We start from the raw sequence: 17301 nt of genomic DNA on the forward strand, positions 1-17301 counted from the left end.
AAAAAAAAAAAGGAAAAAAAAAAAGAAAATAAATTACAGGTGAATACCAGTTTTAATCAAAGTGAAATAGCAAAAACATTAAGTTCCAAAATTAAAAAAACAACTGGGTTTCTAATTTTAGAAACAGTGTTTTTTCAATAAAATCTTCATGAACTCAAAAAACAGGAGAAACAATTTCAAGCTTAAATGTATACAAGTTTGGACTGACAGAAATTATAGCAACCAATAATAGTTTATTTTTATATAAGTTTTTCTTGCTGTTAAACAGTGCTCATTAATTAAAATACTAAAGTCTCTTTAGGGTCTAAGAACCTTTTGGCTCCTGGTCAAGGGACTACATACTAAATATCGGCCTCCCTCATGGTTATATGAAACAGGAAGTGTCACAATCTAAATTTGTAATTTACTACAAATGTGCTGCATATTGGGGTGTTACTGCTAAGTATAGTTTGGTTATTTTTTCTCATGCAAATTCTCAGTTGCAGCACTACAAATCCAATCCAAAGCAAACATAAGTGGCATTCAGATTAACCATAAAAATGTATTTATTAATTACCTTCTTTTGAGCAATTTTTTAGCACGGCCTTTCTTATCGTGCACCTTGGCACACACACCTTATTCTCTGTTCTTCAAGCAGTCACTCAGCTGAGACTCCTAAGTGTCCTAAGAGCTTCTCTGATGATTCTCCTCCCTCCATCCAGCTCATTTTAATGAGTGCTTTCAAAACATCACATTGAACTACAGGTTCACGTCATTGCGTGCATGTATGTCCTCATTTCGTGTGCATGAGAGTGCCTGGGTGTACCCCAGAAGGACTTCATACTCCTGGCGCTTGGCTTACAAGAGCCAAGTAATGCCAGCACAGTTTACTCCTCGAGGCACCCTAGCATTGAACAGCAGGGTAAGTTTCTGTGCCTTACCCTAAACTTAATCTGCTAGGGAAGGAATTCAGTCTCAAGCATGCCAGGCAAATGCTCTACCACTGAGCTATGATCCCACCATTGTTTTAGCATTCTATAGTATATGTAAAATAGGAGTCAGAAAAGCTGGAATGTAATTTCCACCTATTTTTCAGCTGACACAGTAGATCAGAGCAGCTTTTAGTCCACAAGTGGACTAAGGTGGGACCACAGGCCACCATACTCTGTTCAATTCACTTCTGCATTACATTCTCAGATCCAAGATTAGCACATTTTTAGAGAAACATAGCAGATACTGCAGTAATTTAGAAACCACATAAAAATAAATTTTTTAAAATAAAGTGACAGTAGGAAGCAATCAAAAAAATGACTAGGGGGAGGACTCTCAACCATTTAGCAGTGAAAGAGCACACCAATACAAGGAGATAAGAGATAAACACTATCTCACATCTAAAAAGCTGCTATACCCAAGACAAGAGCACACAGGTCTAATGCAGCCTCTGGGCATCAAACCCAAGGCACATGGCAGGAACTCACGACCAGGAGCAGAGAAGAAAAACAACTCAGAAGGGAAGGCAGCTGGGACCAATGCGGGCAGTGAGAAACCAGCAAAGCCCGGAGTGACAGCTTGTGGGTGATCTCAGTACTCAGGAGAGGAGCCAGCCTGGGCTACACAAGGAGAAAAAGAAACCCAAAAAGCAAAAGAGAAAGTATTGTACAAGAGAACGAATGAGTAGATGGAGGCCTGCATGGGCCAACACACCACCGGTCAAAGTCTTTGAATCCCTCTCTCAGGTTCTAATTCGCTTTAAATTGAGAAGCTAGGTTAACTATAGTTTGTTATTTAAAAAAAAAAAAAATCAGGAAACACAAGCTCCTACAGAGACAAGACTCCCAGGAAGTCTTGTCTGACAGAACATTAGAATAAATACCATACACCTCTACACAAGGCTATTCTATGATTCACTTCTACAAAGTGATAATCATTTATTTTTAAAATTTCTCAAGTATATTTATATACCAAGATTCTTTGATGTACTAAGGAAATTGAAAAACAAAAGGGTTTTTCTGGGACTTAAATACAACAAGCAAATAAACACAAAGCAGATCATTACAGATGGGAAAGGTTCCAGGAAATATGAGTAAAATGAGAAGCCAGGGCAGACTCACACCACTGTAAGACACTAAGAATGAAGCAGTCACCTACCCAGAGAGAAGAAAAAGAAACTAGTAAGTGCAAAGCCTGTCTTAGCTTGCTTTCTACTGCAAACAGTGATAGTACTGTGATAAAACATGTGAACCAAAAGCAACTTGGGGAAGGGAGGGTTTATTTCAGATTGTATGTTCCAATCATCGTCCCTCATGAAAGGCAATCAAGGCAGGAACCTGAAGGCAGGAAGTGAAGCAGAGACCACAAAGGAACACTGCTGACTGCCTTGATCCTCAGGGCTTGTTTAACTTTTTTCTATTCCCCAGGCTCCCTTGCCCAGGATGGAATCGCCTGCACTCATTATCAAGGGAATAGCCCACAGACTTGGCACAGGTTAAGCTGATGGACGGAGTTTCTCCCCAGGTGGTCACTATGGCCACAGTGCCTGAGAGGGAGAGTGGTTATGAGGTCTGAAGACTTTTTACACTTCTTGTAACTTGTGCTACTAAATACGATATTTTTTCATTCTCTCACCTGACACACATTCACAAGCACAAACAAAACCTTGCAAGGCACAAATGTCTAACACCTAGCCAAAGTCATACAGCAATGCAGTGGCCGGGATGGTGGTAGCAGCAGCAGCAGCAGCAGCAGCAGCAGCAGCAGCAGCAGCAGCAGCAGCAGCAGCAGCAGCAGCAGCAGCAGCAGCAGCAGCAGCAGCAGCAGCTGCAGAAGTTCACTCACATCCCCTTTTGGGCACTGTTTACTTTGAAGTAGATTTAAAAGTGCCTGGGAGTTCCAAAGGCTATGTTCCTGACAAACTAGAATACACTTTCGAACAGAACATGCTATCCTCCATTTAATCTGCATTTCTCTGTAACATATTGGGTTCTTGTACAAATCTCATTTAGAGAAAGGGTTAAAATCTAAACAGTATTTGAAAAACACTGGTTATTCATGATTAGGTTATGTATAATATAAACACGTAAATATGAACTGATAAAGTTCTCTTAATTGTTTTAAGATATGGGGCTGAAGAGGTGTTTTAGCAGTTTATAGCACTTGTTGCTCTAGCCGAGGACCAGATTCAGTTTCTAGCACTCATATGGCAGTTCACAACCATCTGTGACCTTGGTTCTAAGGGATACAATGACTTCTGATCTCTGTAGCACCAGGCATGGATAAGGTACACGTACACACATACAGGCTAAACACTCACCCACATAAAATGAATCTTTAAAAGAAAAATGTAAGATGCAACCTGAAACCAGGCATGGATGGCAGCACATGCCTTTAAACCCAGCACTCAGGAGGTAGAGGCAGCAGATCTCTGTGAGTTGGAGGCTAACCTGGATTACAGGGTGAGTTCCAGGACAGCCAGGATTACAAAGTGAGACCCTGACTCAAAAGAAAGAAAAAAAGAGACATGGAATCTTTTGCTAGGTTACCTTGGAAACAATACAGAAGTCCAGCAAATGGCTGGGTTGCTTCAGATTTAAACTCTTTAATAGTTACTGTAACCATGGCCCTTAACAAACCTTGATCAGGCCTGCTTGACAGGCGACAACCACTACCTCCCTAAAGGCCATATGAAGTTTACAAATGCTTTCTTACAAGCAAGTGTTACTCCCATAAAAGAAAACCAGAGCAGTGTGCCTCCATCTCTGCCCTACTTGGACTGAAGGTCAGCTCTGTCAATCTCGACAGAGCTAGTCTCAGCAGGCTGATGTCTAATCTGTCCCACTGTGCTGGACGCTTCTCTTTTTGTCTTAGGAAGGGATGTATAAGCATGTATAAGCGCAACCTTCCCTTTCTCCCAACAAGGCTCAAGCTCTCCTCCTACCAGGGACAAGCATGCTACCCAGTATTAGGAACTACTTTGGGAGAACAGTGAGTAAGCATCTGCTGTCACTCCTGCACAGCAGACTTTAGTGCTGAGTGCTGCAGAAGGACACAGACCATCCTCACACAGAAAGCTTGCTCTCTGTGCTCACATCTCTACAGAGAAGATGACTGGCAGGAATTCCTATTTGATCAAAAAAACAAAACAAAACAAAACAAAAACAAAAAGCCAGTTTATCTTCCTAATATACAATATACACGACTGAAAATTTAGTAGAAATTAGAACACCAAGTCAAAAGGAGGCTGGAAGAAAGGCAAGGAGCTTAGGGAGGCAGAAAGGCAGTCAGAGTGACAGGCAAGCTGGAAGTTAAGTCTGTTGTTTTTTCCTGTAAGTTACAGCAACATCTTCCAAGATAGATAAACTTGCATTTTGATATGAATAAATCATTAACAACTCATTCTCAGTTTCCATCTCTGACTTGTCCTTTACTAAATTTAAAAACCACATTTAACTTATGGCTCAATCTCTACAGCTTATTACAGGAACTTATCCATACACAGAGAAATAACATTCATGTGAAGACTTGCTTTGCCTTTCTCAAAAAACCATTTCATTTGTAGCTCCTGTGGCTTTAACTCTTCCATTACACAAATAGTGCCTTGGACTATGAGGTACAGCCCCACCCTAAAGGGTGGCTCACCTTCTCCATTACAGATTTCATTCCTCAGCTCTTCCCTGGCTAGCATTTCTCTAGTGTCCTGGAAGAGAAAAACAACTTCCCCACACAGCAGCAAAGGCTGTAGAATGAAAATGGAAGGAGCTCTAGCCTTAGAACATATTGTCTTTATGGAAGAGATTTGTTTTATTTATAATTTCAGAGCCCTAGATTTCTTTCCTAAAGAATCCTGCTTAGACATAACTAGCCCTATTAGAAAATCGATGAGCAATCAGAGGAATGTACACACACACACACACACACACACACACACACACACACACACACCAATCTAGCCTCTTTTCTTTACCTGCTCACAAGACACTGGTATAGCAAGAAGAAATTCAGAAGAAAATGTACATAGTTTCACCTGCTTAAAGGAAATGAAGCTCCATCTCTTTGGGAAGTCAGATGTTTAAAGGCGTACAGATATAGCAGTCACACTATCTCAAAGCCATCTCCAGAGCAGGCTAACGCTAACAAACATATGTCATGTGAGTTCTTGCCCAGAAAAATGCTAGTTATCACATAAACAGTAAACACAAAATTCTACAATAATGCAAATATTTTTCTTGAAAACGTGACCATAAAATCTGGACTAACTTTAAGAAACTATAGTTCTCTAGTAACTTTCCATCATAACTACTGAGTGAGGCTGGACATTTTGCATGTGTGCACAATGGTAACTGACAATGGAGGCAGACTTGCTTTCTGATCCCCCCAGAGCTGACATCTGACCATTAATATTACAGATAGCAACACCTGAATGTTAAAGACACCTGAATCATATATATGCTATTTTTTCATTTTGGAAATATGAAGTAAGTGCTGAGGAGATTGCTCAGTCAGTGCTGATAACTTCACAACTGAGTTGGAGAGAGGGTCCCAGATCTGTGACCAGCCAATCACTGTCCAGTAAGACAGGCTCAAAATAAATGAGTAAATATATAAAGGAACAATCAAGGGACTATGAATGAATGAACATGTATATCCAACTTTACAAACAAGTACATACAACATACTACACATTAGAAAAACTGGAGTAAAATTTCATGCATCGATATCTTCATGTTTCATGCAATGAGCTAACAGTGCTAGCCCAGAAAGTTCCCACACATACCTTTCCAGTCACCTCCCTTTTTAAAACAGTGACTTCTTTTACCACATATCCTCATTTGTTCATCCTCTGCTTTCTTTTTGTATAAATAGGACAGTGCTACTCTTATGTAAGAGTAACATAACAATGTTAGCATGTTTCTGAGATTCACCCATGCAGCAATAATGTGTCCCTTTTCACTTCTAAGCACATTTTGTCTTATGACTACTACCAACAGTTATTACTACTGATGGGCTGTGGGGGTGTTCCCAGCTGAGAACAATGATAGATAGCCCTGATGGATGGACTGTTTCCTGTCTCTGGACAGGATTTAGTAAGTGCTTTCTAATTCCACATCTAGGCTATAAGCATGTATTTAGAAAACATTAAGGGTTTCCCACAGGAGTTCCCACTGGCCCTCTCACCAGCAATGTGCAGGAGTCCTGGAGGCTCCCTGCCAGGTTCTGTCTGTTCTTAGGAGTTTACCTTACATAGTGCTCTGGCACTGGCTCAGTCTGAGTCTCTCACAAACCCAACTACCAACAGGGCTCACAGAAGGCCTCTACAAATGGCATTTTCTTAAACTTGAGCTAATTACCAAGCAGGAAAACAGAAATGTTCTAAAAGGCGGAAAGCATGTATAAAGCTAAAAAAAAATGTACATACCCTTTTATAATGCTAATGAAAGCAAGGCTAGGACAAGTCTGTGAGACAGGGACATGAGTTAAATCTTCTACACTCTCGTTACAGTGCATGCCTTTCACAGCATCTGTCATTCTTACTTGTTTTAGGTCTATTTCCCCTAGTAGACTAGAGTCCTGCTGACTTCAAGATTATATCCAGGGTCTGGTATATAAGAGAGACTCATGAACTATTTCTGGGCTGGATGTTAGGCAGCAGAAAGATGAGAAGCAAGGGCTGGGAAGGGCATCTGTATTTGTTCTCTACCTTGTGTAACAAGTTGCACAGGCTTACTGCCTTGTTACCATATTCTTTCACGGGTCACAATCCCAGCTGAGTTCAGTGTGACTAGGTCCTTTGCTTAGAATGCTGGGTTCTCCTTTGGGGGCTCCACTGGGAAACCACCCCCTCCAAGCTAAACTCACTTAGGCAGAACTGAGGTTTGCTTGAGGTGATAGGGCTGAGGGTCATAGCGACTTAACTCTTGACTGAAACATCACAAAAGTCTCCTGTACTTTCAATATGTCGGTTTATTACAATACTGGCAAGGATTATCTGCAGAAAGCCTGCTCAGAAGACCAAGGAGTCTTCTTTTTTTATTGAGACAAAATCCCATACATCTACCTAGGTTAGCCTCAAAGTATGTAGCTGAAGCTGAGGATGACCGTGAACTTCTGTCTCTTCCTCCCAAGTGCTAGATCACTTTATGTGGTGCTGGGGATTCTGCCTAGGCTTCATGAGTGTCAGGCACTCTGCAGGATTTTGCATATGTAACCATTTAAAATGTTGATGTTAAAATTCAACCTAGTCAGTAGGCCACGGGAAGGATGACCAGTTAGAGATGCTAAAGGAAGCCTGAGTCAAATTCAACAAGGTGCATGAAGAAAGGCAGGTTAGAGCCCTGATGGAAGGAGAGACACTCAGCACCTAGCGTCAACTGTAACAATAAATCAGGCAACCTGAGTTCCATCCCCAGAATGCTACATCCACTCACATGTAAATGTGAAAAGAGAACAGACTCTACAAAGTTGTCCCATCACCTTGACACATGCACTGTGGCGTGTGAACCCTCACATACACATCATGCAAACAAACAATAATAATATATCTGTTTTAAAACAGCAATGATTGCCTCAAAGATGAAAGGCTTTCCATTCTTTCTCCTTACCTTGTTACTAACCCTACGTTTACAGCTGTTCTTACAGACTTAGTCCTCTAGGTGAGAGACTTCACATGCACCCCGAATTGAGTATAACAGAGCTAGAGAACAGCACCAAGTAAGCAGGCACGAACACCGGCATTTCATTTTCTATTATCCCTGCCATCTAGTGGCAGGATCAAAAACCCAAGGACAGAAGACTTCATAGATAGCGTCCTTAAGTACACAGAGGGTGGGAAAGCCTGCTTTATTTCACTATAGCTACAAAAGCAATTTAAACCCACGTGCACCAGCTGACATCTTAAAAGCACTGTCTAAACAATCAAGTTTATAACTTCAGATATGGAAATTCAAAGAAAGGTGTCCATAGTAGTGCTTCAGTTCAGCAGAGAATTGAGCAATGATGCATGAAGAAGAGCTCAAGCCAGCTCTGAAGGAAAAGACCTAAAGAGAGCAGACAGGCCTGCGGTCCTACGGTGCACACGCAGCTGCAGCAAGCCCTGGACGATGCTCCCTTACCTCCACTCGCTGGCAGACGGGCCACTTTAATACAAGACCTTCTTCAGCAGAAGAGCATGTGCGTGCTGAGACACAGCACTCACTTCTCTTGCGGTGAGCACAAAAGAAAGTGAAGGGCTGTGTAAAGTCTGCAGCTGTCTGGCCACTCCTGTAAGTCACTGTCACTCTTCTCCCTCGGTGACATGGACAAACCTTAGAAGATCTGACAACACACATTAAAGCTTCATAACAAGGCATTAACTACAAATAAGGGCAGTTTTAACTGCTGCCACTCTCATCAGTCCCTCCTTGAAGAGGAGGGTCTCTGTACTATCAGGGACATGCACTTGGTTCTGTTTTGGGAGAGGCTCTTCCTCTGAGGCCAGCCTGGCCTTGACCTTGGGATACTCCAACCTCAGCCTTCGAAGTGCTGAGATTACATGTGGACCTACCACACCTGGCTATACTTGACATTTTAAAAAACTAACTAGAGGGCTGGCAAGATGGCTCAGTAGTCCTCCAACTTCCACCTGTATGTCATGGCATGAACCATGCACACAAATCAAAGCCTGAAGAAGCTGTGTGTCTGCTGCATGGAAAAACCCTTCTGACGTTTAACTTCACTTCCACCATCAGCATTTATTATTTGTTTGTTTGTTGAGACAGTCTCACTACTTAGCCTTGTTAAAGCCCTTGACTGCCCTGGAACTTACCATGCAATCAAGCTAGCCTCAAATCACAGATTGCTGGCCTATTGCTAAGATTAAAGGTGTGTGAGACTGCTTTTGGAGATTAAATCCAAGAAACGTGAGGTGGGATGCTTGCACTACACCTACTGGGGTGCCAGCAACATACAGAATTGAAATCTTCCTAATTTGAGAGCAGAGAGGAAGTGTCTACAAGTGTATTTCCATCTTCTCTTATTTGCTCAGGCATGTGAACAAGTGGCTTCACTTCCCTCAAGCTTTGGGTTCTGCACTGCAGTCCTGCTCCGAGGCGTCCTCTCTTCTGAGGTAACTCAGTGATGCTTCAACTGACCTGTCTACAGCATGCTAAGAACATAGGACAAACATCTCAATACACACTCTGGACTTCTCAAATTCATATAATTTCAAAGTATTTTAGCCACAATACTTAAGAATCTTAATTTCTAGTGCGCTTGGCAAGAAAATCTCAAGTATCAGGCAAACCCTTCACATCCTGAGGAGAGAGCACTCAGAAAGAGCGCTGGCAGCAACCAGCCTGGCTGAGGAAAACAAGTGTGCAGAGTTTGGGCAGACAGTGACCGAATGATCCAAACGAGTAACTCAAGAGGGGAAACCAAGAAATAGGAAAGTGAGCAACACTGGAAAACACAAGGAGCTGGATGTACCAGCTGGAGAGCCGTCACTCTCAGCAAGTTCTGCAGCATTACCTGTCCTCAGTGTGTATCTAACAAATGTCACAAAGAGTGATGGATTAGTTAGTCACTGCCGAGAGAGGATATAACAGCTAGGTTGATGGACATCTCATTGCACATCTTTGCAAACGCTGTTTTTAAAACAAAATGTCACCTTTGGAAGCTATCTGACTTCAAGACTACATTCTTTTAACACACACTAACTAAAGCACATCTATAAAGTTGGGGAACTAAAATATAAATACCATAGGATTGTGTAAGTCACAGCTGAAATAAAGTACCTGCAACAAGTTTAATCTTGATTTAGTGTAGACTGTATATAGTAAATAAATGTGTATATATGAAGTCTCTTATTAAATCATTAAGACAAAGAAGCTAATTTTTAAAACTGGTTAGGACCAAGTACAGTGATGTACGAATGTTACTCCAGCACTTGGGAACCTGGGGCAGGAGGAAGCAGCCTGGGTTACATAGCCAGACGCTGCTTCAAATATAAGTAAATAAAAAACAAACAAAAAACCCCCAAAGTGGCCAAAGCTATTCACAGGAGATTAAAATAATAAACATAATGTGGTAGAATATCTAAAGATGCTCCTAAATAATTCTGCTCTTATACACCAGTGTTCTCTTTTGACACTGAGGTACGTCTATGTTGCCTGCATAGTAAATTAGACTGGAAATGATGATGTCCATTCCATGCCTTTAATCACCCAGGCTGCTTCTCCTACCTTGGGATTCTCTTTTGGAGTCCAGGAACCACACAGTGAGGCAGCCTATGTAATGACAGGGAAGAGCCAAGTTCTGATTAATGCATGGTCAAAGTTCCAGCATGTCACCAATGCCCAGGCATCTGAGGCATTCCCAGCCCACTACAGCCTGTGGAGACAACTGTAATGCTCTCAAAATGCAGACTGGGACAACTTCCTAGTTGGCCCACACAACAGAGAAAAGTACTAGCTGCTGTGCCGCTAAGCTTTGAGATGGCATCTTTATAAATACCTGAAATATAATGTCAGTCCAAGTACACAGCTATCAAACTTACACATGTATATATCAGAAAAGTTTTATCATTAACATTATTCATGATAGAAAAAAACTAGAACTCACAACTACTGCAACTTCAGCTCCAGAGAATCTAAATACCCACTCCTAGACTCTGTGGACACCTATACTCAGGTGTCCTGGCACACACACATACATATAATCAAATCAAACTATTTATAAAGTCAAAATGTTTTCCTAGTTGCAACGGGAAAAATAAGAGAAACAGGCTAGAGAAGAATCAGGTAAATATAAAGATCGTGCTCAATTCTGTAGCCACTGGGTAGGTTTTCAATATCAATAGTAAGTTTCATAATTATACAGAATACACACATTCCACTAATGTGCATGTTACATTTTAAATATACCTCAACCTATTAGCAATGCCTTATGTTGTGATTCAGGCCCAATAGGCCTAATTAACATAACTTAAATGATATAAATAGTTTTTAAGTATCCAAAACCAGTTTTATTTTTAAAAGGGAAACCTTTTGTATCAAGGTTGTTTATATTAGACCCTTTAAGTTCAGTATATTACTTTGACAACCAAAATAAGTACCTTAAAAGCAAGGAGGAGGGTGTCTTCCTTTTAATGAAGTGACTGACTCAATTTAACAACAATAAATAGCTGGATTCCCCACTCCCACCCCCATAGCCCTGGCTGTCCTGGAACTCACTCTGTAGACCAGGCTGACCTCGAACTCAGAAATCCGCCTGCCTTTGCCTCCCAAATGCTGGGATTAAAGGCAGGCGCTCCCCACTGCCTGGCAAGTAGCTGGATTTTTAAAGTAGTTGTTCAAGCTCATTTCCTCTACTCGGAACATACGACTGGCCTTTAAACCATGTTAAGATTAGATTCGTTTCATTATCTTACATGGCTTCATCATCCTGTTCTTCGCCTTCAAATGTCAGCTGTGTAGTATGTTAAATGAAAGTCTCTCTTGGTTAAATTCTAGAACAAACATGTAGAAACCAGATTATGGGTCCATGGAAAGGTGTATGAAGTTTTTTAAAAGTCAGTGAATATACAATGTTGGTTAATGTACTGAACAAATTCCACTCAAAATTCAATTTTACTGGTGGTGTTATCCTTTTGCTGTACCAGGGACTAAACTTGGGGTTTTGAAGATGTACTAACAGACTTTCTTCTTAAAATACATTGGTGGATAAAGGAGTCTTTTTTTTTTTCTTTAGTAAGTTTAAAAAAAAAAGTCCTGTGAGGTCAATTCCAGGTTTTCAGTTTGAGGACTCAGAGGAATACTTAACAGACCAATCATTTTTATTAGACTTTAAGTAACAATTTAAGAAAGGATAAGGGCCTCCTATTTTGGTTTATTTAACACCAACTCAGTAATAGCTACTATGCAATGACCCACCTAATAATTAGGCACAAAGTTATTTCCACTGGCTCTCTCCCTCCTCTTTCTGCTACTGCCCCGTCTCCCTCTCAATTAAACCTCTTACACGTGAAAAAAAAAGTTATTTCCACTGCAAAGACTCTTTCACAATACAGCAATTGACTTTTCCTAATAAGCATTTTTATTTAGTATCCTTTAATTTCTAAGTTTAATAGGTCAAAATTCCAATGCTTTCTAAAGTGCTGCTGGGTTTGCATGTCATTTACCCTTATCATTGAGTTCAATCAAAAAGAGTGAAGAATGGATCAATAATCTAAACCTACGTAAACTCACTGTCAAGATGAATTTAGTACATACTAACTAGTGTTAAGGCATACAATAATTTCAGCTTATTATTCCTCAAAATCTGGCTTATAAACTCATTTTTATTGAGATGGCATCTTTTCCATTCATCATCTCAAAAATTAACAATGCAACTTTCATAATTCAGGAAGCTTGTAGATAGTTCTAGTCTTTCTTGTCTGACTCAATGTTCCTTAACTAATGAGTTAAAACATGAAAAGGAACTCAGAGTTACTTGTGCTGGTTAGAAACATGACTACAACTAACATTACACTTTCCCTCGTGTTCTTCCTAATGCATCCAGTCAGTCAGCTATCCTCAAAGCTGGTGGCCGGCCGGCAGGCAATGATGCTCACAAGTCTCTCTTCCACAGTTAGTAGCATCTCCTCCCCAAGTGGCTTTCCTCGTCCTTAGGACTAATACCTGAGAAAGTGGCCTTACGGCATTCACTGCATGTGACTTTTCGGACACTACAGCCAAACCCGAGACACTTACTACATGAATGCTTCACCAAACAAGACACACAGTTTAAGACAAAGTCAATTTATAAAAAAGGTATGTAGTTAGAGACAAAAGGTTTTCAATATTCACTGAGTGTTCACCATATACCTAATACTGTGCAAAATACTGTAGGGAGAACACAAATGATGTTCCTGACTACAAGGAACTTTTCCTGCTTTCTATGGTAACATTAAATCATCATTCACTACAAGGGCAAATGAGCATCAAAATCCAAATGACTATGTTTTACAAATTCAGATAACAAAACAAAAAACCTCATAACCACAAAAAATTAGTCTCCTTGACTATTTTTACTTTACAGATGTAAAACTTCAAAAAATGGCTTCAAGCCCGGCAGTGGTGTCACATGCCTTTAATCCCAGCACTTAGGAGGCAGAGGCAGGCCGATTTCTGAGTTTGAGGCCAGCCTGGTCTACAGAGTGAGTTCCAGGACAGCCAGGGCTACACAGAGAAACTCTGTCTCGGAAAAAACAAAAACAAAACAAAACAAAACAAAGACAAAAACAAAAAAAACCCCAAAAAACTCATTCAGCTTCACAGTTCTCAGTAAAGTTTAGCAAAAGACTGTTTTATAATGTTATTAATAGAGCCTTACTGACTAACCTTCAGGTTATTTTCCTGAAAGGAATGTACATGGCATGGTTCGCAACAGTTAAGACACTTGGGAGAATATCCCCACTTCGGAACTCATACAAGAGAAATCCCAGGAGCAGTCAAAAGGGCTTCTACCCTTACCTGACCATCGCCCAAGTGGAGTCTAACCTCAAGGCATTCAATTATCCCCCTGCATGGAGTTTAGGATGAGAGGATACGTTAAACATCTTTCATAGGATAGATAGTTGGCTTAAGTTTTAAAGTTTAGACTATAAAATTCAAATGCTGGCTGACTCAACTGAGTTTTAAGAAAGGCAGTTCCAGATTTAAATTTTTCTTCAGCAATAAATTAAGTTTGACAACAGCCCACTATTTGTTCACAAAAGAAATAAACTTATCTGCTTAAGTAGCATGGGGTTTATACTAACACAGCAGAAACCATCACCAAATCTGATCAAAACTATTCTAACCACCAAAGAGAAATGCATGCAAGTTTTTTATTTGTTTCATTTAAGTGCTAACTATTAAAGGACACCCTCCCACCTCGAGTTACTTTTCTGATACCATAAAGCATTTGCTAACATACACCCAATTCTCAGAGCCCAGCAAAGTTCAGGTTCTTACATAAAGGCCAATGACCTTTTATCATTCTTTGAATTAACTTTCTTCTTGAAGATGATTTTTGAGAAACTCTTCCAAATATGACTTTCTCAATATTCCTGAAGCCTGACACAGCCAGTAAACAATCAGGGAAATAAACTGAAAAGGATATGACTTAGTAACCATAGGAACACTAGAGCAGTGCTTCTCCACCTCTTAGTGCTGTGACTCTTTAATACAGTTCCTCATGCTGTGGTGGCCCCAACTATAACCTTTCTTTTGCTTCTTCCTGCCACTTTGCTACTGTTAGGAGTCATAATGTAAATGTGTTTTCTGATGGTCTTAGGTGACTCCTGTGAAAGGGTCATTTGTCGCTCCCTTCCCCCAAAAGGGTCATGACCCAGAGGTTGAGAACCACTGCACTAGATGGAAGCAACCTGGGAAATTGTGAGAGAACTCAAAGAAGCTATTCAAGACTTCTTAGCTATACCAACACACACACACCCCAACATATCCAACAGTACATTATTCAGGACTTTTATTCAGTACATTATTCATTATTATTATATCAGGACTGTCCTAAATTCTCTCAGCTCAGATGTCAGCACCCTCTTTCCAGAATTATGGGTAAAATATGAGGACTGGGGTCCAGATTCCCAGCACCCTACTTTGTAACCCTACTCTGCTGAGAAGTGGAGGCAAGGAGGAAGCCCCCAGCTGGCTGGCTAACTAGACTAGCTCAATCAGCAAACTCTGGGTTCAAGTGAGAAATCCTGGATCAGTGGGTAATCCAAGGAAGACAAACCTCACACATGAGAGCATGCATGTACACACACACACACACACACACACACACACACCATGTACCAAACAAAAGAAACAAAGCAAGTAATTACTGTTAGGCATGGTCCCCGCACTTGGAGGGTTAGGGGGTTGGAAGGGGTAGTGCAGGAAGGGTGGAGAATTCCAGGCCAGTATGTGCTATCTCACAAGTTCTAGTTCAGCCTAAACTATATAGTGAAACCCTGTCTGAAAACACAAAAGGATCACATACTCACTCACACACTCACACACACACACACACACACACCCCTTGTAATTGGCAAAGACAACCAGGTGGTGTTTTTCTATCAGTCAAGGGCAGAGCAGATGGCAGTCCTTTGTGCACCCCGGCTTGCTGGCCAAAGCTGTCTTATGCCTAAGACTCATAAAAATCAAATCAAGTCCAAGCAGCACAGCACAGGAAGAGGAAGACAGACAAAGACCTGACCTCTGCCCTCCAGCATACAGCACAGGGGGCTGGGGGCATAGACATCCACTTGCCACCATGCCCGCAGCATGGACGGAGGATGTCACCCAAGGACTCACCAGCCACATGGCCAGCCTGCAGGAGGTGGGGGGGGGCCCACAAACAGGACATGGCACCACACATATGAGTATGTGGTAGTCAAATGGGAGAGAAAGAAATGGAGCAGCTTTAGCATTATGCAGAGAGGTGGAATTGGAGACTTGTCTGCTATGGGGTGGCACAGAGGTGATGTCCACCCTCTGCCCCTCAACATCTCCAGCAGTTGAGAAAGCTGCCCACAGGATCATGAGCTCAGGGGGGCTATCCTGCCTTTCACTTGGGAGAGCTGGCCCAGGTCAAGAGGGAATGAGGGAGAGAGGAGGAGACAGCTCTGAGGACAGAGCTAGAGAGAGCTGGCCCTGCCACCCCTCTACTGTGGAAGTGGTGGTGGGTGCCCCCTCACCCTTTGAAGCAGTCAGGAGAGCTGACTCTGAGGTCATGAGAGCGGTAAGCTGGCCCTGCACATCACCTGGGCAGCACAGCAGGGCTGGCCCTGGTAGAAGGGATGTGGGTGAGCAAATCCAGAGGGAGAGAGAACTGCTGTAGGCATGCCATGAGGTGGTAGAGTGCAGTGTGAGTGTAGGGGTGGTCATCACCCCTGCACCTCTCAGTCTCTCAAACCAGCTAGGACTGCAGGCATATAGGATAGCCAACACCACTGTAGCTCCTCCCCTAAAGCCCAGTTCTTCAACAGTAACTCTTTTTATTCCATTATCACTTGTCTCCCAAATGATGTCCCCATGCCCTGCTTCCTATATCCTGTGTGTCTTCTGAGTGATTCAGTCTTTCAAAGGTTATCTAGAGAAAAGGAGGACTCCATCTAAAAGAGTTAGCTTTAAGATCACTTGTTACCTAGGGCTGGAGAGAGATGGCTCAGTGGTTGAGAGCATGGCTGCTCTTCTACAGGACCTAGGTTCATTCTCCAAAACTTACACGGCAGTACAAAGTTGTTAACTTTGGGGTTTTGTGGGCAAATGGTACACAGATGTATGTACATGCAGATAAAACACATCAAATAATAAATTAGACAATTTTTTTACAAGATCACTTGACACCTTATCATCTTTTCCCTTCTTTTTTACAGGTAAGTCCTGCTATCAAGAGAACAGGCAAAACCTCAGGTTCTAGCCTACTGAGCCAAATGTTCTTACTCTTCTACACAAAAAAAGATGAGCAAAAAGAATAGAATACAGAAGCTATAACTCCACTTTACTAAAAAAAAGCAGGTTAAGAATGTAGCAATCCAGAAAGCTCACCACCTATGACAAGTCAGGACAGTTACTTAGGTTTGGTCACAATGTGGGAGACAGGGACTGGAGAAGCAGTGTCACAGGCAATGCAAATGGCCATGAACACAATAGTCAGATGGGTCCTCATTGTACTATGTACTGGATCATTCTTAAGACTGAAAGCCCTTTTTACCTATAATAAAAGCCTTTGCAAATGCACATTTTGCTCTTTTTTATATAAGCACTTGAGATTTACTTTCAAAGAATATCTCAAAAACTATAAAAGTGCTGTTTTCTTTTTGATAATTCTACATTCACTGTTTTTGCTGTAGATTGCACATGGTGAAACAATTTACTTTCATAAATAAACTTGTGGGCCTGATCGTTTTCTTCGATGCCATTCAATTTGACCTCATGCTTTTCTTCAGACAAATCTGACCTGAAACAAAATAATGTCAGGCGTGCATAATGCACACTTTAGGAATGAGTTACTACACATTTTAATTTTTGTAATGTTGAAGAAATAGTTCACCTTCAACATTAGTACACAAGTGTGTGGGAACACACACATACTGAGGAACTATTTAATTGGGAAGAGTTATAAGTTTATAAAGCTTAGAAGAGAAACTCATCAACTTATCAATCGATTCTTTCCAATTTTACTAATATGAATAAAATTTGACTACTCTATCCAAGAACATTTCTTTTGATAAGCATGAGCACACAGTAAAAAAAAGAATAGTTTTATAACTTAATTTATGGCAGTGACAGGCAATTCACGCCCACAGTTTTTTTACATCACCAA

General features: G+C 41.2%; 1 protein-coding gene across 1 annotated transcript in view; it reads right to left on the reverse strand.

Moving 5' to 3' along the window:
- Stt3b (STT3 oligosaccharyltransferase complex catalytic subunit B) overlaps positions 1–17301 on the reverse strand; it is a 67245-nt gene that overhangs the window by 42994 nt on the left and 6950 nt on the right. The window lies entirely within an intron of this gene.

Source organism: Mastomys coucha, unplaced genomic scaffold (assembly GCF_008632895.1).
Source record: "Mastomys coucha isolate ucsf_1 unplaced genomic scaffold, UCSF_Mcou_1 pScaffold23, whole genome shotgun sequence".
Taxonomy (NCBI): domain Eukaryota; kingdom Metazoa; phylum Chordata; class Mammalia; order Rodentia; family Muridae; genus Mastomys; species Mastomys coucha.